Here is a 25336-nt window from a genome sequence, read left to right on the forward strand (position 1 = left end):
CCAACTTACCAATACAACTGAAGAACAAACCTGCAGAACCTATCTTGCTAGTAACTTGGGAACTTTCTGTATTCCTAAAACCAAATATATCTCAAAATGAAAAACACTTCTAGTCCCAAGGCTTTCCCACAAGGCTCACTCAACCTTTACTCCATTGGCAGAAACAGAAATGAAACCCACTGTGTTACAAACTCCCGCTTTTGCAGGAGGAGGCAGTTTACTTCAGAGGAGGCGCGCTGTCAGCCAAGAGACTTCTCTGCCTTACCTTCGGCGGGAAGAAGGTGGGATGTGCTTTGGCAAGAGCTGTCTATGGAAGGCTCCCTTTCCCCGGCTATCGGCGGGAAAAGGAGCAGAAGCCCAGCCAGGTGGAGCCTCTGGCCTCCCGCTACCCGCCGCCTCTTCTGGAACTGCTTTGGGCGGAGGAGACCTCGCTTCAATGTGCTGCCTTCCTTCTGGCTCAGGAGATGCGCGGCGGAGTCTTTCCAAAGCCCCGTTAGACTCCGCCCCCCTCGCCGCTCCTTGGCCAAGAAGGTGGGACTTTCCAACGACCCCTTTCAGTCCTCTCCCTGATGCCTCCTGCATTGCATTCTTGTCAACAACAGGGCTTGTCAACGCTGGGTTTTATGCAGGGTTTGAACGACGAACTGGAGTTGAAAAACTGGACTATCCAACTGAGCCTTATGTAGACTTGGTATTTCAAAAATGAAGTTTAGACTCAAAAGAAATGAATTTAAGGAAGCAAGGAAGGAAGGGGCCTCCATAGTCTGACCTTGTGTTTCACTGAAGTCTGGATCCCACTTTTTGGAACTGAGGAGCAGGTAATAATAATAATAATAATAATAATAATAATAATAATAATAATAATACTCAGCCGCTATCAGGACCTCAAGATTGAACTGCAAAGACTCTGGCAGAAACCAGTGCATGTGGTCCCAGTGGTGATGGGCACACTGGGTGCCGTGCCAAAAGATCTCAGCCGGCATTTGGAAACAATAGACATTGACAAAATTACGATCTGCCAACTGCAAAAGGCCACCCTACTGGGATCTGCACGCATCATCCGAAAATACATCACACAGTCCTAGACACTTGGGAAGTGTTCGACTTGTGATTTTGTGATACGAAATCCAGCATATCTATCTTGTTTGCTGTGTCATAATAAAATAATAATACAGTAGAGTCTCATCCAACATAAACGGGCCGGCAGAATGTTGGATAAGCAAATTTGTTGGATAATAAGGAGGGATTAAGGAAAAGCCTATTAAACATCAAATTAGGTTATGATTTTACAAATTAAGCACCCAAACATCATGTTATACAACAAATTTGACAGAAAAGGTAGTTCAATTCGCAGTAATGCTATATAGTAATTACTGTATTTATAAATTTAGCACCAAAATATCATGATGTATTGAAAACATTGACTACAAAAATGTGTTGGATAATCCAGAACATTGTATAAGCGAATGTTGGATAAATGAGACTCTACTGTAATAGGTAAAGTCTAGTCGAGTCTGACTCTGGGGGTTGGTGCTCATTTCCATTTCTAAGCCGAAGAGCCAGCATTGTCCGTAGACACTTCCAAGGTCATGTGGCCGCCATGACTGCATGGAGCGCCGTTACCTTCCCGCCGGAGCGGTACCTATTGATCTACTCACATTTGCATGTTTTCGAACTGCTAGGTTGGCAGAAGCTGGAGCTAACAACGGGCGTTCACTCAGCTCCCCGGATTCTAACCTGCGACTTTTCGGTCTGCAAGTTCAGCAGCTCAGCGGTTTAACCTGCTGCACCACCGGAGAGTACAAATACATCAAAAATAATACAGGATAATGCACAGTAACAACAGGAAACTTACAACAAAATGATTAAGCATCGAAATGAAAATAAAACAAACAATCCAATAAGATATAATAAACCAAAACAACATACGTATACCCTAAAAGCAGTTTAGATACAATTACATTAAAAATGGCTAACACCAGTGTTAGTTTAAGATGTATCAAAGCAGCCATATATTACAAGTGGGTTAGCCAGCATTCAAATGGGTTAAAGTGTCCAAGTCCTCCTCTCCATATGCTAAAATGCATAGGTGCATGTTTAGAAGTTTCTTAAAGGAGAAGAGGGGGGGGGATTTTTATTTTTTTAGGGAGGGAGTTCCAGAAACAGAGAGTGATCACAGAGAAGGCCACAGGCCACTCCAAAGCTGTATAGTCAGTCAACATATTCTGTATCCACAGACTGAGCTGTTCTTAGCATGAAAATTTCCTCCCTCTCCCCAATAAAGTACATTTTGATTTTGCTGTTCCATATAAGGAACACCACATACTATGCCATTGTATATAATGAGTCTTGAACATTCATGGATTTGAGTATCCACAGAGGTCCAAGAACCAAATCCCAGTGGATACTAAGAGCCCACTGCACACATGAGCTGCTTGTAAAGGCAGTTCAGAACATTATGTTTTTCTGTTTGATTGTTTTGTTCAGGAAAAGGGCCCACCCATAACTCCTTTCCAAGTAGCTTTGATCCTAGCTTTTCACTTTTTCTTAGATCACCAGCAATGTTCTCAAAGGAAATCAATGTTTGTGTGGAAATAACAGAAGCCATTTCCTCCTCCCATATTTCTTGCAGTAAGACTAACATCATTTCAGAATTTGTGCAGTCTATATAAGTCCAAAACATTTCATAGGGTGCATTAACTGTAGAATTAATGCAGTTTGACACCACCTTAACTGCTATGACTGAATGCCATAAAATCCTGGGATTTGTGATTTGGTGAGGTACCAAAACTATTTGGCAGAGAAGAATAAGGTCCTTATTAAACATATAAGTGTGTACCTGAATGGATCACAGATTAAACTGAATTATTAAATTGGATAGGAATGATACAAGGGACAGTTTTCTGTGAAACAGAAGTGAAAGTCTTTATGAAACACATAATGCCTGACCTATGGGAATCTATGAAAGTCATGTTATTGAATACAATAGACTAGCTTTATTTGTCATTGTGCTATTGCACAATGAATTTACATGCCTTCCTGCACACACGGCATCCAGAATGACTGGTCTAATATTCTTGAATGATTAACTTTTTTTAAAAAAAATGTTGAATTCTAAAAGAACACGCAAAACAACATTTAATTTGGAAAATTAAGGATATAGAATAGAACAGAATAGCTTTATTGTCATTTTGCTATTTCACAATGAAATTAAATGCTTTTCCCAGCACACACCACAAAACAACACCCACATTCCTCCACACCCCAACCACCACCGCACAGCCCCCAATGCCACATCAATGCGAAACCATGGAGTTCAAAATAGCCACAGCTGTAGGATAAAAGCTGTCTCAGTTTGTCTGTCCTTGTCAACCTGTACCATCTGCCAGGTGGCAATAACTCAAAAAAAAAGAATATGATAAGTGAAATGGATCCCCAAGAATGCTCTGAACTTTCTTAAGGCTGCAGGACCTATAAAGTTCTTCCAAAGAGGGAAGAGGGCAACCAATGATTTTCTGTGCAGGTACTAGTGACCCCCTGGAGAATCCTCCTATCTGCCACTGCAGTTACCAAACCATGCACAGATACAGTAGGTTAGGATACTATCTATAGCACAGCGGTAGAAAGTCACCAGCAGTTTTTCATTCAGTTGATGGTTCCTTAGAAGTCTCAGATAGTATGGTCTCTGATGGGCCCTCTCAACCAACAGGCCAGATCCAGGAACTTAAAACTGGCCACTCATTCCACTTGGTCTCCATTTATGACCAGGGTCTGGATTTCTGGTCTGTTCTTTCTATAGCCCACTATGAGCTTTTTGATCTTATTGATGTTAAGAACCAGATTATTGACCATGCACCATGAGAGCAGCTGATCCACCCGATAGGCAGACTCAATCCCTATAGAGTATTGACAAAGCAAAATAATCTATAAAGGGCCATTGACAAAACAACCCATCTAGGAATTCTGTAAAAATAATCTGGTTCCAATATAACTGCAGCCAGTTTTGGATGGGGTTACTCTCCTCCTGAAAGGCCATGCTTGCAGTTTGGGAGTTCTCCTGGATTCATCTCTCCAAATGTCAGCTTAGACAGATGCAATGGCCAGGAATGTTTATTGTTAGCTTTGGCTGATACACCAGCTGGGCCCTGACCCAAAACTGGAGGACCCATTGGTAGTAGGGCACACACTGGTAACCACATAGTTGGACTTCTGCAACACACTGTATACTGGGCTACCACTGTACTAAGTTCAGAGTCCCCAGTTGGTTCAAAATATGATGCCGGGTTGGTTATAGATACATCTGGGAGTGACCACAGTACTCCAATATTAAAATCACTCTGCTAGTTGCCAATTAGTTTCTGTAAAAGTATAAAATATTGTTTATGACCTTGAGAGTCCTACATAGTTTGCGACCAGGTTATCTGCAAGATTGTCTTGACGTATATAATCTATTTCAGGTCCCCCTCTAGGCGATATTTACTTCAACCAGCCAGGACTAGAATGGCAATTGTCACCCAGAGGCTGAATGGAATGCTCTGCCAAAAGAGAGTTGACAGAACAGCATGATTGAATTTTAAAAGCAGTAAAGACCTATCTTTTCCCTCATACCTACCCAGTCAATTTTAAACTATGATTTTTGAATTGTTAGTTTATAGGTATGAATTATTACGATGTGTAATATTTAATCTTGTGTTTAGGTGTTCTTCATTTATGTGTGTTAAAGGGTTTTCAGTGTGGAGTTCTGCTTATCTTTGTGACCATATCTCCCCTTATGAACCAGTGTAGACTCTTAGATCCTCCAGGGAGGCCCTTCTCTCACTCCCACCTCCATCACAAGTACTGCTTGTGGGGACAAGGGAGAGAGCTTTCTCGGTAGTGGCCCCCCAGCTCTGAAATCTCTCCCCAGGGAGATCAGATTAGCCCACACCCTGTCCATATTCCGTGAAGACTTGAAGACATGGATGTTTTGATGTGCATTTGAACAATAGATCAATCTGTAACATATTGCCCAATCCTAATTGTTCTATCACCCGATTTCCAGCACTTTGCTTCCACTCTTGACTCGGTTGTCTTGCGTTTTGCACATACCACCCCTCCCATGCAAATTGAAGAGCCTCATGTTTTCCCTATGAATTATTTATGATTTTTATTTCTCTTGTTGTTATGTTTTTAAATTATTATTGTTTGACTTTAGGCTTGGTCCCCATGTGAACCACTCCGAGTCCGTTCAAGGAGATGGAGGTGAGTTATAAAAATAAAGTAGTAGTAGTAGTAGTTGTTGTTGTTGTTGTTGTTGTTGTTACTACTACTACTACTACTACTATAGTTTTCCTTCCATCTTCATGATAGTTAGAGATGTAGGACCACTCCAAAACTAAAAAAAATAATACAAATAACTTTGGCAACCCCCCACCTCAATATACCCTACAGAATTCTTTCATCTGGCTAGTCGCCTCCTTTTTCGGATATATCAGTCCACATTTAAAAACCTCCTTTGCCCATTCATTTCTTCCCCACTCACTCCTTCTCCTTTCCCCAATGCTCATCACCTTCTCTTCTGCCTGTCAGGACAACCCTGGACTCCATTGCCTGTCATCCCATCATCAGCATCAGCCTGAATTTTAGATAGTGATGGAGAACTAAAGGAGTTAGCTGGGAGAGAATGGTGCAAAAGGGCTTTAAACTTAGGTGGAGGCTTGTGGTCATATGATGGCAATGAGGTGTAGCAAGGGGAGACCAAGGGCACATCTACACTGACCATTTGATACAGTTTAAAACTAGCTTCAGTGTGCAGTAGACTACGCATGACACAAATGTGTACTGTAGTGTGCTTTAATGTGCATCTGCGTACTCTAATGTAAACCATATCAAACTGGGAAATCACTCTGCAGAATGTGAATCACTGTGTGGATGCCCAAAACACTCTGCCGATTACACATGTGTTTTCCAGCTCGGGGGTGGGAAAGAAAATACTTTATCCAATCCTAGAATCGATCAGAGGCCATCCAGTCTCTGCAGTTTGCGTAAAACATTGAACAGGATCCAGGATTTCCAATTTAATTATCTGCATACTGAAAGCACTTCTTTCTACTCCAGTTTCAAACTGGCTGAAGTGATCAGTGTAGATATGCCCAAAGAAAATGCTTTCAAACCTGGATGAGGCTTCAATGATAAGGTGAGCAAAAAGGAAGAAGTTTAAAGCATTGCTTTAATGGGAAGTTGGAGAAGGGAGCAAAACCAAAGGTGTTTTGAACCTGGGTGTGCATGGGTAGGAAGTTGGGAGGGGAACAAAAACAAAGGGGTTTCTATGTGGGTGAGAAGGAGAGCAAGATGGAAGGAGTTTCTAACCTGTGTGTTGCTTTGATGGGAAGGTGGAGAGTGGAGCAAAAAACAAAGGAGTTTCAAATGTGGATGGGAGAGTGGGAAGGCGAGCAAAAGGGAAGGTGCTTTTAACCTTATTGTTGCTTGGATGGGAAGATGATGAGGGGAGCAAGAGGAAGATGTTTCTAACCTGGGTGTTGCTTTGATAGGAATGTGGAGAGGGGAGCAAGAAAAATGACATTTCTAATCTGGGTGTTGCTTTGATGGGGAGGTGGGGAAGAAGCTACTGATGAAGGCTGATTCGAAGACTGCTTCGAGGAACTTTTTACTAGTGTACTCCAAGTAGGTTGATGCATGTTGTCCCCTCTATTGTGTGTTCTCCTCCTTCTCATGTAATCTAGGTACCTTAGCTGGCTGTCCTTCTTAGCTTTTTGGCAAACTGTATGCAACAATACCAAGAGAGGATGGTTTAAGGCAGGGGTCCCCAAACTTTTTAAGTGGAGGGCCAATTCACAGTCCCTCAGACTGTTAGGGAGCCGGACTAGGATGAGATAGTCCAAAATTAAGATTATTGTTGTTGTGTGCCTTCAAGTCATTTCAGACTTAGGTCAACCCTAAGTCTAAAGTTTAGGACAGAGGCCAGGTCAATCACCTTGGAAGCCCATGGGCCTTAGTTTGGGGACCCCTGATCTAGATAATCATAAGACCATAGGTAAGGAAAGGGGCCCCCAAAGGCCATCTAGATAATCTCATAAAACCATAGGCAAGGAAAAGGACCTTCAAAGGCCATCTAGATGGTCTCATAGGACCATAGGTAAGGAAAGTGATCTCTAAAAGCCATCTAGATGGTTTCATAAGGCCATAGCTAAGCAAAGAGACCTTCAAAGACCATCTAGATGATCTCATAAGACCATAGGTAAGCAAAAAGACCTCCAAAGACCAGGTAGACTTAGGTCAACCCTAAGTCTAAGGTTTAGGGCAGGGGCCAGGACAATGACCTTGGAGGGCCGCATCCGGCCCCCGGGCCTTAGTTTGGGGACCCCTGGTTTAAGGCATTGAATTGGAATATATCAGCCAGGATAATATTGTTGAAATCCCGTCAGGAAGGGAGGTTCCTGTCTCATAACAAATGCAGGCTGGTTGCTGGTCCACAGAAGGTGAAGGCAGCAAGGCATCCAAACCCATAGGTCCCTAACATTTAATGTTGTCTTATGTTAAAGGTTGGTTTTAAAGCTTTATTTCCATGAGTTATTTCGGTTTTGAGCATTTCTATTTGATTTGTATTCATTAATATTGTTTGCTGTGACACACTCTGATTTCAAGAGCTTCAGAACATTGTATTTGCTATTCTGTTTACTGCTTCAGCACTCTTCAAATTTCATTGTGTGTTACTGCCAAAAGTTGGCCCCAGCCCAGCCCAGCCCAGCCCAGCCCACCTACTGTTCTGTACTCATTGATATTTGTGAACTTTTAATAAAAATAAATACAACAGTAGCTTTAAAGGAAAATAACATTCTTTTATGTTATTATTTGCATATATATACCAGTTAGGTAATGAAGGAAGGCAAATGGGAAGGGAAACTGTGAAGGCAGAATATAGACTAGGAGCATTCCCAAGTCCATTGCACGGTGGACATCTGGGCCATTAAGCCTTATATACATCAATTGTAGTCATGATTTGTTGTAATTTTAATTTTCAGTTGTTGTTACCCTGCACTTTCTTCCTGAACTTACTTTAGCAATCAGTTTTTTTGTGGGGTGTGTGTCTTAAATTACTAAGGTTTCTTCCTCCAGTTTTCATACTCTTTCTTACCGTGCCATGCCATATGATATGCTTGCATATAAATGAAACAGATTGAGTGATAGGATGCACCCTTGTCTGACACTTTTACCTATTGGAAAACCATTCTGTTTCTTCATGTTTTCTCCTAATAGTGATGGTCTTTTGTCCAAAGTTAAGATTATGCATCAAGATAATGCAATGTTGCCACATTCCCATTTTTTATGGTGAGCTGGATTTTTTTCATAGTCTCTAGAGTCAAAAGCTTTGCTTTCATCTATAAAACACAGACTGCTTTTCTCACTGCCAAGTAAATGTGCATAGGACAGAGTGCATGCAGCCCTATTTAGTCCTGTGAAGATTCAACTATCTTCAGCTTTTTTGTTTGATCCTTTAGTACCCCTTCAGTTGATCATTACTAAGAGGGATGAACTACACAGAAGTTTTGGTGGTACAATTTTGCCACATCATTTTAGCTCCTCCCAACTTAGTCCTGTAGTGGGCCAAATCCTGTTCCAGGATCCATGTCCACTGGGACACCGTGCAGTGAAATGTCTGCCTTTTTCACATGTTGCTACTCCTAATAAATGATTTGAATTCATGTTGGTACTATTTTATAAGAAGCTCGATGGCGAAGTGTGTTAAAGCACTGAGCTGTTGAACTTGCAGACTGAAAGGTCCCACGTTCAAACCCCGGGAGCGGCGTGAGCGGCTGCTGTTAGCTCCAGCTCCTGCCAATCTAGCAGTTCGAAAACATGCAAATGTGAGTAGATCAATAGTCACCGCTCCAGCGGGAAGGTAACGGCACTCCATGCAGTCATGCCAGCCACATGACCTTGGAGGTGTCTACGGACAACGCCGGCTCTTCGGCTTAGAAATGGAGATGAGCACCAACCCCCGGAGTCAGACATCAGACTTAACGTCAGGGGAAACCTTTACCTTCACCTGATACTATTTTATAGAATAGGGATAGTTTATTTTAGAGTTCAGCACCTTGAATAGCTCATTTAATGTTTGGACTAAAACGTGGAGCAGATTGAACTCTCTAGTGATATGTAGCTATCATGACACACATGTTTAATATTCTTGATGGTTTTTAAGAAATTATACTTGCTAATGTAGAGTTCACTTTTTTCTATAGGCACTTTGTGAAAAGCTCCAGGGCCTCAGAGATGTTATATAAAAACAGAGTGATTAAGTAAGACAAATACCTTACTTTATGTTAGGTAAGACAAATGCTTTCATGCTTTGCCAATTGTGTGAGGCTGGAAAACTGGCAGTACAAAGACTAAATAATGGTTGCCCTATTGAGGTGTGTTAGGAGCTGTTCTGTCTTTTAGCCACAAATCTTAATGGTGGCATAACAGGAGTTGGTGCCCCAGCCATTTAGCTATGTGCTTCCATTAATTCAATTTCATCAAGCATGCTGTTGTGCACTGACAGCTCAGTTAGCTTTTGGGAAATGAGGCAGTCAGCACCACCAGATTCTTTCTTTGTAACCTAGGGCTTCATGAAAAGCACTGATGTATGGTTTGTAGTTTTCTGAAATAGACGGCTGATAGGTTAGCAGTTGTTTTTTCTTGACTGCCAAAGATGCCACCAAGAATTGACAAGGGATCCACACCTGTAACAATTACATATAAATCTATCACCGCACTACTGCATTTGGAAAAATAATAACATCACAAATTATTTAAAAGTTCCAATGCATTATATTGACAAGCCATCCCCATTTGCTATTACTTTATTTGTTGCATTATGGAAAACCGGTTTGGGGATTTTGGAATTTCTAATCCAAAAAGGTAAAATCTGTTTACATTAAATATATTAAGAACTTGCCTGTTTCTACACAACATCCCCACAAAAAAACCCCACCCAAAACTTGTGAATATATATGTATATGGTGGATTATACACAACTGTGAGTTAAACTGGAGTCCATTCATTTGGGGCAAAGAAGGGTGAAATATGTGATTGAAAGGAAATCTCTCCAGTCATCAGGTTTTACCTATACGAAAACATGACAGAAATGCAACTCCTCAACTATACATATTTAGAGTTAAATATGCCTATTAAAAGTAGATATAGATAAGAATACTGTAGACAGAGAGTGGATTGCTTCCAATTGGGCATCCTGTATCCAGGCAATATTCAGACTGACACAGAGACTGAGCAGAAGGTTCATTTTCACAGTGACTACTAAATTGAGTATGCCTTTAGTGTCTCCCAGCCAGCCGTACTATATTTTATGCAGTTTTTCTGCCCCTTTGTAAGATGGAGCCACGCAGCAATAACCTAGTGTCTGAGGTTTCAGACCCAAACACTCACATCCAGGGATTGGCCCCGTCCCCTAATGGCATTAATCATGGTGGTGCCATTAAACATGTCAGCAATCACTTAGAACATATTTAAAAATGCAGCATTTACAAATGAAAATAATATTTTTCTGATTAGAGAACCTATTTTCCCAGGTTTGGTTTTGTTTTATAATCTCCTGGCTCTGTTTTTGATTATTTGTGCATGTGTGTGTGTGAGAGAGAGAGAATGAAAGGGAAAATGTTTAGTTAGAATTTGCTCAGGGAGTGAGTAGAAAAAGAGATTGAGAGAAAATAAAAATGAATCAACATCCAAACCAGAGCTGAAGAAGAAGAATTGTATTGATTTTGTTTTTCTCTTGGTGATGTGATCCATTTGCTTTTTATCCTAGGAAAGAAATTTCACTGCAACTTCAAACATCTAGGGCTGAACAAGGGAGGTGGCAACAGATCTGGATGAGCTAATATCAAGGTAGAAGTTGCAAAGCATCGGTTGTGATGTACCATTTTCAGTGATTCCTGATGCACTGAATAGATAGATACTAAGCCAGCTGACTATTCCCACTGGGCCCTGGAGCCAAGTATAATTTGAGTGGCTTTGAGGGGAACAGCAGCTAAACATATGGAATCTCTGAAAACGGCTTGCAACAGTAAGGGCTAGCAAATAATATAAAACAAAACTGTAAGGCAGCATTCTTGCCATACATTTTCTCACTTTACCTGAAAAGATGGGCCAAACCCTGAAATTCAGCCCCAGGTCCTGACATCTGAGAACTTTAGAGGAATGGGAACTGTGCAGCCCTCAAGATGTTGTTGGACTAGCTCACACATTGCAGAAATCATTGTTTTGGCATAGCCTTTGGTGTTTAAAACCTGCGGTAGTGGCTCTGGATGTCTTAGTAGTCTGTGGTTATTCTAAAAGAGTGAGCAAAAAAAACCCCCCACATAAACAGGAGGCAGAGAACCCTTGGAACATTATTTAGAACATTAAATGTTTTGGACATCTCCTTGGTAGTCCTGGTGAGATCAAATGCTTTTCATAGACAGGAAAATAGATAAAAAGTTGAACAACTCTGTTGAAAATGTAGACAGACAATGAAGTTTAGGGTCTCTCTGAAATCATTGTCTTTAGGATCCTCAGAACGTCAGCAAGAAAATTTTGACACTGATTTTGCTCTCAGTTTTTTCTTTCAGAGTTTATGTTCTGTTCCAGCCTACTTTCATTATTGCCCCTAAGATTGTACTTGATTGTACACATAAAATAGATTGTTAGGAAATGTAGACTAAAAGTATCTGGAAATGTATTCAGGTCATTAACATTCATATTTGGGGACAGGACATTTTTTGTAACTTTTGTTACGTCAATGTAGTTTACTTCACACCATAAAAAGGGAGTAGATTTAGAAAGCCCTTTACCTACAGACAAGGTGGGAAGAAATAGCTCTACAAACACTTTCTTTTTTTGTGTCAGGAGCAGCTTGAGAAACTGCAAGTCGCTTCTGGAGTGAGAGAATTGGCCGTCTGCAAGGACGTTGCCCAGGGGATGCCCAGATGTTTTGATGTTTTACCATCCTTGTGGGAGGCTTCTCTCATGTCCCCGCATGGAGCTGGAGCTGATAGAGGGAGCTCATCCGCGCTCTCCCCGGGTGGGATTTGAACCTGGCAGCTTGCAGATCAGCAGCCCAACCTTCAAGTCACAAGGCTTTAACCCACTGCTCCACCGGGGGCTCCTACAAACACATGAAATTGATGATTTGCCTAGCATTTCTTCCTATGATTGCCAGTTATATTTGCCCTCGGCTCCTGAACATCTTTCTCTCATTGAGTTTGTTGTCATAGTTACACCTTTGAATTTCGGATCAGCTAACAATGCAGCTCTAAACAAATGTTTACTTGAATGTAAAGTTCACTGAGTTCAGTTTGATTTGCCTTCTAACCTACTTGGGTTTGCCACGTGAGGTACAGTGGCATTAAACCAGTTATGACATGATGCCAATGGTCACTATAAATACTACAGTAATATAAATAGGACTACTCAGTGTTGTTGTTTTCTACGTATGTAACCTGCCAGATTTTTTTTGCTACAATATCCATGGTCCCTTACCATTGGTGAGATATCAGGTACATGGACTCTTTGTATTGGTGGGGAAGGTCTGGATGGAATCTATAATCACATTAATTTACATATTTCTAAAGTGTGCTACATGACAAAAAATCCTGTCTTATGGAGTTCTGTGACCATATTCATCTTATACCTTCTGTGCAAACTTTCATCATTGGTGTGGGAGCTCAAAAAGGGAAGGGGCAGGTTTTAGGTACATGTCCCTATCTAGTACTTTAGTAAGGACAGAGAAAATGTTAGTCTCTGGCCCCTGTTTTGTAACTCCTAAAGTTATCACATCTCCCAATTTTGAAAATAATTTTAAATTCAACCCCTTTCAAAAATTCAACAACTTTGGAGAGGTGTTGTCTGTTAGAACTGGTTATACTGGGATGGACAGACCTGTGACGTGGTTCAGTATATATGTGTAGCTCCCTTCATTTTTGGACAGTTCTTGAATCCTCCAAAAAGGGGACTGTCTTGGTATAACTCCCTGCCCTTCAATTTAAAATTGTATTATGCAATTGATAGTGTGGTAGAAGAGGCCACTGAAGGTGTCAATCCACATGAAATAGGGGAACTGCTACAACACCAAATTTGCCTGAGGTCAGATTTTTCCCTGAAGTGACTGGAATATGGGAAATGAGTCATAAGAGTGACTCTTTCTGTACGTCATGAGTCTATGGCTCAGAGAGAGTTGCCTTTCAATTACATCCTGCATTTTTAGCTTGCAAAACAAGGCAGAAACCAGACACGCTGGATTTAAGGGCTTCATTTTGATTACCATTGCCCTCATATATCTTTTTCCTCTATGTGGCATCCCAGTGATGTTTGAAAACTGCCATGAACATATTGCTATGGAAACCGCATTTGAAGCACATATACAGTATAAGGATGACAAAATAAGGCAGAGACATTATTTCCATGTTGTGGGTTATCTTAATGATAACATAAGCGTGCTCATGTCTTGAGAGCTTCTGGGGAGGTCAATCTCTCTGTCTCACTAGCCTCACAGGTATATTTGTGAAAACACAAGAGAAGGCTTTCTCAGGAGTTGCTCCTAGGCAGCGGCGGTTTAACCATTAGGCGAAGTAAGCGGTTTCTGAAGGCGCTATCCTTGAGGGGGTGCCTAGGAGGTGCCGTTGAGGCACCTCCGCCCAGGCATGGCCTTCCTGCCTCTGCAGCCTGGCCTGCCCCTGCAGCCGCGGCCTGGTCTTCACCCTTGAGGCCAGGTCTCCGGGCTGCCTGGCCATGTTCCAGAAGCTTTATCTCCTGACAGTAAACCCACACCTATGGCAGGCATCCTCAGAGGTTGGGAGGTCTGTTGGAAGCTAGGTAAGTGGGGTTTACATATCTGTGGCAAGTCCAGGGTGGGAGAAAGAGCTCTTGTCTGTTTGAGGCTAGTGTGAATGTTGCAATTGGCCAGCTTGATTAGCATGTAATGGCCTTGCAGGTTCACAGCCTGGCTGCTTCCTCCCTGGGGGCATTCTTGGTTGGGAGGTGTTAGCTGGCCCTGATTATTTCCTGTCTGTATTTCCCCTGTTTTCAGGGTGTTGTCCTTTATTTACTGTCCTGATTTTAGAGGTTTTTTTTATATACCGGGGGCCAGATTCCCTTTTGATGGCCTCTTAATTCCTATGGATTCCTAAGGACCCTCAGGACTCTTCCACACAGCGATATGACTCTGCCTTTCAAGTGCCCACTACTGAGCTTCAGCTTCTCATTCCTTCGATACTCCCCTGCCCACCCTGCAGAGCCTGCTTCCCCCTGAAGGAGCAGAAGACTTGCACAGAGCCCTTCTCTGGCCCTTTGCCAGGATACACAGCTGAATTCCCCTCCATTTCAGCAAGACTCCACAGAACACACCCTCAGAAACAATTACAGCCGACCTACCCACACCTGTGAGATGTGCTCCTGAAACACTGTTGCATCTGCGACTGTCGGAACACTGTGGTTCAAAGCAGCCAGCCCTAGCCTTGCAGAGCAACTATTAGGCCTCCTAAATATTTTCTCCATTACAGGAAAAGTAATACCTTATATGTACCTTATATGTGCTTATAATACAGAGAATCATAGAATCTCTGTTGGAAGAGATCACAAGGGCCATTCAGTGCAAACCAGGGCTGTAGCCAGAAAATTGGGGGGAGTTAAAACATTTTTCAAAGCAAATTATGAAGAGCAGGTTCATAACACAAAATAATTTAAATTATATGATTTATTCTATATTTTTGGATAGACTTAATTAAATCAAATTTATATTTTAGTTACAATGTGTAGTCTAACAAAACTGAAAATGACTTACACAAACTGTACAGTTCAACAAAACATAAAATAGCATCATGTCACTCAACCCAACAGTTTCACAAAGTGGCAACAGGTTGCTTGCTCTTTATTCAGGAAACAGTCTTTTATACAGGGTGTTTGAAAAAGAACTCCCTTTTCACCATTTTGGGAGCCCCGGTGGCAAAGTGTGTTAAAGCACTGAGCTGCTGAACTTGTAGACCAAAAGGTCCCATGTTCAAATCCCGAGAGTGGAATGAGCACTCGCTGTTAGCCCCAGCTCCTGCCAACCTAGCAGTTCGAAAACATGCAAATATGAGTAGATCAATAGGTACCACTCCAGTGGGAAGGTAACGGCGCTCCATGCAGTCATGCTGGCCACATGACCTTGGAGGTGTCTACGGACAACGCCGGCTCTTCAGCTTAGAAATGGAGATGAGCACCAACCCCCAGAGTCAGACATGACTGGACTTAACGTCAGGGGAAAACCTACTTTTACTATTCACCATTTAATTTAAATGGTGAATAGGGAGTTCTTTTTCAAACACCCTGTATTTTTCTTCAACAGTTCCAGTCTGATGGATGATGCTCTGAAGAAATTGCACACAGATGATCTTGTTTCTTGGCAGTTTTTGACAGGTGGAATGTTAAGTCTTTGCTAAGGCTAGATTTAGTGAATGAGCACTGTAGTGGATGTAGGCAGCTATTGGATACTTCTGTGTTATAATTGCCTGTCCTCTACTAATATGACCCCTCATATTAGCAGCTCCATCATAATCGTGTCCACACAAGTATTGCAGGTTCCGCTCAATTTTTTCCAGTGCTTTCTAAATAATGTCTTCAAGTTCTCCACCTACTATATCACTTATCTTTACAAAGCCTATAAGGTTTTCTCTTATTCCTGCAACTTCAACATCAACCTACTTTACTGAGAGCAATGACTGTTCTGAGGTACTCACACCCAAAGTTTGCATTGCATTGCATCTTTCAACAATTTTTTTACTATCTTTTCACCACAAATTCTGCATTTGAGTACTAGTATATTGGGCATTAATAGCTGCAGTTTCAAGATGACTTTTCATGTCCATCAGTGTCTTCTGATCTGGCACGAGATCTCAACAAAACTCTGAAATTACCATCATTGTGCAAAGGTTCTTCACAGGTAATACATCCTGAGTCACTGCTCCCTCTAAAAGCCAGTTCTTGTCAGCCACAAAGGGCCATAGTTTCTACAATTAGCAGAAATTTCTTTCTGTTTTCTTCTGCTTTCCTTTATTGTGATGACATGTTAAATCAGGACATTTTCCACTGTGATTTAGCAAGAAGTTTTCAGTCAAGCACAAGTTGTTCTGATGGTACAATTTTTGATGTCCATTGAAAACTTCTATTGCATTTTTTCACTGGACAAATGGTTTAGTAAACAATGTACCAAGCTGCTGATGACCACCTTTACCCCCAACTTCTCCTCCAAACACCACATAGTATTTACAGAATGCATGTTATAGATGAAATGAGAAGGCTAACCAGGAAAAACTGCTAAACCATTTGGGTTGAAAACTTAGACGCCTCTTCTTATCTACAGGAAATACATATCCTGGCAATGGAGTTTGTGAATTTTGCACTATTTGAGCTTTCAATTGGTCATCAGAAACAGTATTGTTCATAAAGTCCAAGGTCTAACAATGATACAGCTTCTTGTCTTTGCTCCTGTTCCATGGGTTTTTTTTTTGTCAGAGCTTGTATTAGATCAGTGGTTCTCAACCTGTGGGTCCCCAGATGATTTGGCCGTCAACTCCCAGAAATCCTTTTTTAAAAAATATTTTTATTACATTACTATTAATTTGTTACAAAGAAAAGAAAAATCTTTACAATTCATATAATTAAATCTTTTCCTTCCCCCATTGTTCTACCCGTTGTGTTCCCCATCACCGGAGTCCATTTCTTTATAGTCCAACCAGAATCTCATTTCTTCTGGTGCGGGTTGATTCCCATCTTCTCTCCTTAATGTTTCTTCAATAAATTTCTTCCATATACTTTCAAAATCATTTTTCTTCCTTAGGCCTTTTTTTGACATTTAAATTGCATGTTAACTTATCATTTATTGCTAATTTCCAAATTTCCTTGTACCAATCTTCTATTTTAATTTCCACCTCCCCTTTCCAATTTCTTGCTATTAATAACCTTGCAGCCGTTAGCAACATTGTTACCAAATTCTTTTCATTTTCTTTCCATTCCTCTGTATTATAAATAGATGATAGTATAGTCGCTGGGTTTATATTGATTTTTTTCTTCATGATACTCTCTATTTCTACTATGACCTTTCCCCAAAAATTCTGTACATACTTACATTCCCACCACATATGAATATATGTCCCCCTTTCTTGACAACCCCTCCAACATTTTTCTGAACAACTCTTATCCATATTATGTATCTTTATTGGGGTCAAATAACACTTCCATACTATCTTGTAGTAGTTTTCTTTTATTCTAATTGATAAATTTTTGAGATGCCTTGCTTTCCATAATTTTACCCAATTTCTTTCTCCTACTTTTATTCCCAGTTCTTCATCCCATATTTCCCTTGTTAATATCCCTTTCCTCCCACCTTTAATCTCTATTAATATTTTATATATCATACTGGTTATCCATTTCGGATATTTATTTCCCTCTTTAGTCTGTTCTTTTAATACTATATTTTCAAATTTTGTTGGTTCTCTTTCCTCCCAGCTCTTTCTTTGCCAATTTTGGAACCATTGATCTAATTGGACCCGATGAAGCCATGATATATTTAAATCACCTAGGATTCCCTTTATGTTTTTTTCCTCCTTTATTTGTTCCCTCCAACTTCCAATTTTGTCTAATTTCTTCCTTTTCAATTCCTTATCCATCACATTTTTTAAGTTTTTAGGAAATTTCTTCTCCATTATCACTGGCATTATTTTAGAGTTGTCTTTAATGAGGTGGCTTTTATATTTATTCCATATTGTTAATATGTTTTTTAATGATACATTTCCCATTTGGTTGATTTCCTTTTTTGAATATTCCTTAAAATATATATTTTCTAATCTCATTTCTATATCTTTAGTAATTATTTCCATCCAGTCTATTTCTACTTTGTTTAGAATCCCTTCTACCACATGTCTCAATTGGTTTGCTTCATAATAACTTTTGATTTCGGGTAATCCTAGTCCTCTTTCCTTTTGTGGTTTGTACCAATAGCATTTGTTTATTCTGTTTTTTTCCCCATTATTACAAAATTTGTTTTTAATTGTTGCCATTTGTTCAATTCAATTTCTGATATTTTAAGGGGTATCATTCTAAATAAGAAATTTACTTTAGGTAGTAATTTCATTTTGAATAAGGCAATTCTACCAAACCAGGACAAGTGTATGTTGTTATATGCATTTAATCTTTTTTCTATCTCTTTCCTCAATGCCTCTAAGTTTTTCCTTTCCATTTCACTTAGGTCCTTAGTTACTACTATTCCTAGATATTTTATGTTTTCTTTTAAAGTTATTTTTATATCCCTTCGATTTTTGAATTCTTCCTCTTCTTGTTTTGTGTAGTTAAATAGTATCATTTCTGATTTTTTCCAATTTATTTTCAGCCCTGTTATTTCTCCAAACTTCCTTATATGCTCCCCTATTATTTCCATTTTATTTGCTATTCCTTTTAAAGTCAAAATTGTGTCATCGGCAAACAAGCTAATTTTATCTGAGTCTTTTCCTATCCCTATTCATTTATTGTCATTTCTAATTACATTTGCCAATATTTCTATTGTAATTGCAAATAATATTGGTGACATAGGGCATCCCTGCCTAGTCCCTCTTGTTACTTTTATTCTATCAGTTATCCCATCATTTACTAATACCTGAATGTAACTGTCTGAATATAGTTGGTTCACTAATCCCATTGTTCTACTTCCCAATCCAAATTTATTCAAAATGCATTTTAACGTTGGCCACTCCACACAATCGAATGCTTTAAATATGTCTAAGGCTAGAATTCCAGCTTTTATCTGCTGATTTTTTATTATCTGAATTTTATTTATTAATTTCCCTACTAAACTTGACATTTGTCTCCCTTTTATGAAGCCACATTGGTCATTATTAATATATTTATATATCCAATTATTCATTCTATTTGCTATAATTGCTGACAATATTTTGGCGTCCTGATTTATTAAAGAAATTGGTCTGTAAGACCCTGGGTCTGTTTCATCTCTATTGATTTTAGGGATGAGCACTACTAATACCTGTTTCCAAGATTCCGGAATTTTTTCTCCATTTAATATTGCGTTATATAATTCTGCCAATTTTGGGATTAGCTTTTTCCCAAATATTTTATAATACTCTGGTCCAAATCCATCCCACCCCGGGGCTTTCCCATTTTTCAGTTTCATTATTACTTTCTCTATTTCTTCCTCTTTTATTGGGGCTTCTAGCAATTTCCTATCCTCCTCCCTTAATTTTATATTCCAATTACCTTCCACATATTCATTTATTTTGTCAATTGAATGTTCTCCTGCTTGGTATAACTTCGAATAGAATTCCTCAAATATTTTTAACTTTTCTTTCATTTGTCTGCATATCTTTCCTGATTTATCTTTTATCTCATTTATCGTGTTTTCCATTTTTTCCTTTGTACTGCCCTCGCCAACATTTTTGAATTTTTATGTCTAAATTCAAAGAATTCTTTCCTTAGGTATATCAAGTTTCTTTCTACCTGGTCCATCTCTATTTTGTTCAATTCTTCTTTTTTTTGCCCTTAATTCATTATATATGAGTTTAGTTCTTTTTGTTATATACTGATTTTCCAATTTTCCTATCTCTTTTTCTAATAATTTTTCCTTTCTTCCTGTTTCTTTCTTACCTTTGATGCTTCTTTTATTATTAACCCTCTCATCACCGCTTTCATTGTATCCCATAATAAAGCTCTTGATATCTCTTTGTTATTTAAATCCCAAATTTCTTGCCATTGCTTTGCTAATTCATTTACCGTTTCCCCTTGTTTCAGTATACTAGGATTGAATCTCCATCTTTTTATCTGATTGTAATCTTGCTTGATTTCAATTTCTATACTAACTGGAGCATGATCACTAATCCTTATGTTTCCTATTTCCGTATTTACAACTTTGTCTAGTATATTTTTTTGTAATAAACATGTAGTCAATCCTTGTATATGTTTTATGCACTTCTGAGAAGTATGTATACTTTCTCTCATCTCCTTTAAAAAGTCTCCAAACATCTTTCAATCCCCATTTACCCATAGTCATACCTAGTTTTGTCATGTTATTACTTTTTATCTCTAACTGTTGGATTAGATTTATCTTTTACCGTGTCCATTACCATATTCATATCTCCTCCAAAAATTATATATTTTTATTGCCAGTTAGTTATTCTCTTTAACACTTTCTCATAGAATTCTTCTTGTTTTTCATTGGGAGCATAAATATTTACTAATACATATTTGTCTTGTCCAATTTCCCCTTCGATTATTATATATCTACATTCTGTATCTTTTAACACCCCTGTTTTCACAAAATTACATTTTTTCGATATGATTATAGCCACACCTCTAGATTTAGAATTGCCACATGCTTTCTCATAGTATTTTGCCCAGTTTAATTTTAGTTCATTCACTCCTTCCCGTTTTTGGTGAGTTTCTTGGAGAAAGTAGATATGTGCAGCATTTTTTTAAGCAAACCTTCAATTCTCTTCCTCTTATACACATTCCCAAGACCTCGGACATTTAGTGTTGTCACTTTTAGTTTACCCATCATTCTTATACCATATTATATTAACTTGTGGACTCCATACTGTGTTTCCCATCCCACTTCCCCTTGAACACATTACCTTTGTACCCCTTGTCCCCCCCCCTCCCCTCGTTCCTTCCCTCCTCCCCACTTATGAGGCACTCTACCCCATACCCTGCCGCAAGGGCCATTGTGGGGAGTGGAGCTGTGTTTCCTCAAAAGTCAAGCCAGAAGACCCCCCTCCCCCCATGCTCCATAGTTTCTTTTCTTCTTTGTTTAGATTGTGGAATGTCTTATTGCCTAGTCTTGTCCTCCAACAGCTCCTATTAGTTCTCCTTCGCCTCCTCCTTCTCCTTTTCCCTTTCCTTTTCCCCCTTCTTCCTTTCCTTCCTTTGCTTTCCTGGCATTGGTCTCAGCCTCACTTTTGTCCTTACAAATTCCTAGTTCCTTCAGTAGCTGGAAGCCTTGTCTTTGAGAGTCAATTTTATATTTTTTTCCCTTGAAATTTTTTTTCAAGTGTACTGGGTAACCCCAGTGATAATGAATCTCTTTGTCTCTTAAATATACTGTACATGGTTTCATTGATTGTCTCCAACTTTTTGTTTCATCACAGAAGTCATTGTAGATTTGTAGATTCACTCCTCCAGATCTTAACCTTTCAGGTTCTTTCCTCAGTATTGCCATCAGCTGTTCTTTTTTCTTATAGTGTGTGACCTTGACTATTATGTCCCTGGGCATTGCTTTACTCCTCCCTCCTGGGAGCCTGTGAGCTCGTTGAATGTCCATCTCAGTCCAGTTTTGCATCGGAGTGACTCTCTGAAGCCATTTTAGAATCTCCTCTGCCAAGTTCCCATTCCGTTCATTCCTCTCTGACTCTGGCCAGTTTTTCAGAATAAAGTTGTTCCTCCTCTGTGCATCCTTAATGTATATTAGTTGCTTCTCGATTTCAGAGAGTTTAATTTCTTTTTCCCTTTGTAGCTTATCCTGTTGTTTAATATAGTCCTTTTGCTCTTGACATAGAGTTTGCAGTTGTTCTTGTGCCGTCCGCCAGACAATAAAAAAAAACTATAAAGCTGAAACGTGCCGTCCTTTATCCGGGCGAACTGCAAATCCCTATAAGCTGTCCTAAAATATTGAACGACTGAGTCTGGAGAACTTCAAAAAAGGATGTTTATTCATACAAGGTTGTAAACCTGGCACAGATCTTAAAGTTGCAGAAAATGAAACAAATTTCCATAGGTTTTAGTTGCAGAATTATCCCTGGTTCCAGAAGGCAAAGGTGATTATAAAACCACTATACCCTAATCACGCTGTCTATATTAGAAGGAGAAACTCTTTCCTTCCCTATCTTTACAGCAAAGATTAGTTCTAGAAGCGATGGAATAACCCTGCTCCTCTAACTAGATTTCCTATTCCAGATCAGTATAATTCAATACTTATCTAATTTGGATAGGCTTAGATTGGCCTGGTTTTGAGGATGATTTGTCCCAGTTAGCCTTGCACAGCTCCAGCACGTTGGAAGACTATAGCCAGAATGAAACTCTAAAATGGAGACTAGACCCTGGTAAAAAGGGCGGTCCTAAGATGTTGTACTCTTTGACCAATCATTGCAAAGAAAACTGCAGCCAGCTCTTGCAGACTTCAAGCCACCTTTCCTGGGCTTTTGCAGCCAGAGGCTGAAACAAAATGCAAAGGAGGGAAAACAAACAAACGACCAATAAGTAAGGCAAACCATCGTCCTGGGGGACGGAACACTCCCCGCTTAAATTCCCAGGATGTGGGAATTTACCACTCAAAAACATACAAACACCTTTGCACATATGACAATACAAACACTAGAACTTTAAACATCTCCAATAAGCAACACGAGGTCACTAATTGGTCTGTCCAAAATGGACACTTTGTCTCTGTTGCAAGTCTTTAATTGAACTTTCCTGACCTTACCATCCGGGCAAGGAAAGGTCTTTAATACAATGCCCATGGGCCATGCATGGCGGGGCAAGTCTTTGTCCTTTAACAACACAACGTTGTTAACCTCAATGTTGTCCTGTGGGCTTTGCCAGATTCTTCTAGCTTGAAGCTGGCTTAAGTACTCAGCTTTCCACCTTTTCCAAAAGTGGTTGGCCAAGGACTGCACCTGTTTCCACAGGGCACGGTGAGTTCCGTCCGGAACTGGCAACATGATGTCCTTCCATCCTGGCACCTTTTGTGTCAAAATAAGTGCAGGAGTCAGTGGTTGTAAGTTCTCAGGGTCACTGGTAAGGGGAACCAGCGGCCGGTTGTTGATAATTGCGGTAACTTCCGCCATAAGTGTCACCAAAACATCATGCGTCAATGACCTATGACTCAAAAGCATGGCATTAAGGATTTTGCGACTAATACCAATCATCCTCTCCCAAACACCACCCATGTGGGAGGCGTGAGGAACATTGAAAGTCCACATAATTTGTTCAGTATTCGTAAAGTTCTGAACCTTTGGGTCTCTCCCAAACCTAGACACACAATTGAGTTCTTTGGTCGCACCTACAAAATTGGTGCCACAGTCCGACCGAATTGACTTAATTGGCCCTCTGAGGGCTATGAACCTTTTTAATGCGTTTAAAAATGATGAAGTGTCCATCCCTTCTATGACTTCTATATGGACAGCTCGTATTACTAAACAAGTAAACAAAACTGCCCACCTCTTGTTATTTACAACACCACCCCTGGTTTTCCTAGTGACAACCTCCCAAGGACCAAACACATCGATTCCCACATGGGAAAAGGGTGGGTCTGTCAAAGTCCTATCCTGAGGTAGTTCTGCCATCAACTGACTTTGACAGTTTCGCCTAAGGCGCCTGCATTTAACACATTTGAAAATACAACTGTTGACCAACCTTTTGGCATTAACTACCCACAGACCTTCATTTCTAAGGGCTGCCTCAGTTAGAGTTCTACCCTGATGATGGATCCTTTCATGGTGATGCCGAACGAGCAGCAATGCAGTGTGACTATTAGGGGGTATGATGATGGGGTTTTTTATGCACGCCTTGAGTTTAGCTTTGGCTAACCTTCCTCCAACTCTCAAAATACCCTCCTTGTCTAGAAATGGGTTTAACTCATCTGCGGTTCTTTTGAGGCAGTAGTTTGCAACGGCTGGAGACGGGGTATTTCCAAAGACATGTACGCGCATCTGAAAAACCCAAACGTCACACAAATTTTGAGTGTCCGCGTACCACAAAAACTTGAGGTACCTGCGATGATCAGGACGAACTAAAAAGGCGTAAAACATCTTGTGGATGTCTGCAATAACAGCAAACTCTTTCTCTCTAAATCTCAAGATGACTCCGAGCAAACTGTTTAAAAGATCTGGTCCCTTTAGCAAAACATTATTAAGAGAAATGCCTTGGCATGCGGCACTGGCATCGAATACAATTCGGACCTTGTTAGGCTTTTGGGGATGCGTGACTTTATGGAAAGGCAGGAACCAGTTTTCTTCATTGACCTCACTTTGATCAGAGACCTCGGCGTAGTTACTTTGGAACATGTCTTCCATAAAGCCAACGATTTGCTCCTTTACCTTGGGGTCTTTCTGCATCTTCTTCTTCAGTGACCAGAGTCTATTTTCTGCCACATGCCTGTTGTTTGGCAAAGTGGGTTTTTCTGCTTTAAAAGGCAGAGGGGCTATCCAATTTCCCTCGGGACTCCGGGAAACTTGAGAGTTCATGATCTCTAAAAACCTCTGTTCATCTTTGGAAAGCGCTGTAGTTTCATCCCTTTCGGAGACTTCAAAGATGGAAGAATACTCTGGTGTTATCCCCTGACAATAGACCGAGATATGACTCAAACAGCTATGCATTAGTGTGGGGCGACTGCCTTGAAGCACGTGCGCTTGACGAGTGCCCACCGACGATGGAGGGTGCATCCTATTTATGCACACCGGGCCTGTAACTGTCCAGCCTAGTGGTAGCAGCTGAGCAATGGGCGCCCCTGGAGGTCCCTTAACTTGGTCGTTCACATAGAACAAGTTCGGACAGTCCGCACCAAGCAGAAGGGCAATGTCCACATCTGGACGGAAAGCAGGTAAGGCGTTCTTCAGCTTTCGCAAGTGAGGATGGGCTTCCACGACTTCTCTGGTGACAATCTGCCTTTTGTTCCGGGGAATAGAGGAACACTCAATGAGGTCTGGTAACTCGAACAGTCTCTTCTGGTCACAAGAGGAAACAACAAAGCCGGATGCTATGCGACCCTGCAACTTCTTCTTCCCTACACAGGTGGACATGGTGTAGTCGACCGTCTGGGTTTTTATGTCAAACAGTTGGAAAAACTCTGGAGTCGCCAGGGAGGCGTCGCTTTGTGAATCCAAAGCCACGTAAAGTCTCTTTTTAAGCCAAGGTCTTCTGGCTGGATATACATCTGCTAGGCAGATGGGATGGCAGACTCTGAACTGGTGCACGTCAGAGCATAGTTCAGTACAGGCGACCGATGGAGCATCCTCCTGCATCCGTGACGCGGTCTGCATGTTGGTGGCTTCAGTAGATGACCCTTCTTTGGAAGACGTGTCCCCTTTGGCGCGGGAGACAGCGTCAGAGTTGTGCATCGCGGTGCAATGCTTAAGGCTGTTACACCTTGCGCATTTGACGTCCTCTTTGCAGTTGGATGCAAAGTGAGGAGTAGCTCCACAGCACCTAAAACATATGCCCAGCTTCTGAACAATCTGTTGTCTTTCTTTATAAGGCTTCTTGCCAAATTCCCGGCAGTTGGCCAAACTGTGAGGCTTTTGGTGAATGGGGCAGAGCACCTCCT

General features: G+C 40.6%; 1 protein-coding gene across 3 annotated transcripts in view; it reads right to left on the reverse strand.

Annotated features, from left to right (window-relative positions):
- Window positions 1-468, reverse strand: part of abcb5 (ATP binding cassette subfamily B member 5) — a 60419-nt gene extending 59951 nt beyond the window's left edge. For all 3 annotated transcript variants that reach the window (XM_062984139.1, XM_062984137.1, XM_062984138.1), the window contains exon 1: window positions 266-468. The gene's annotated coding sequence lies outside the window, so the exon portion shown is untranslated. The remainder of the gene's footprint in view (window positions 1-265) is intronic.
- Between the last annotated feature and the right edge of the window lie 24868 nt (window positions 469-25336).

This window comes from Anolis carolinensis, chromosome 6 (assembly GCF_035594765.1).
Source record: "Anolis carolinensis isolate JA03-04 chromosome 6, rAnoCar3.1.pri, whole genome shotgun sequence".
Lineage (NCBI taxonomy): Eukaryota > Metazoa > Chordata > Lepidosauria > Squamata > Dactyloidae > Anolis > Anolis carolinensis.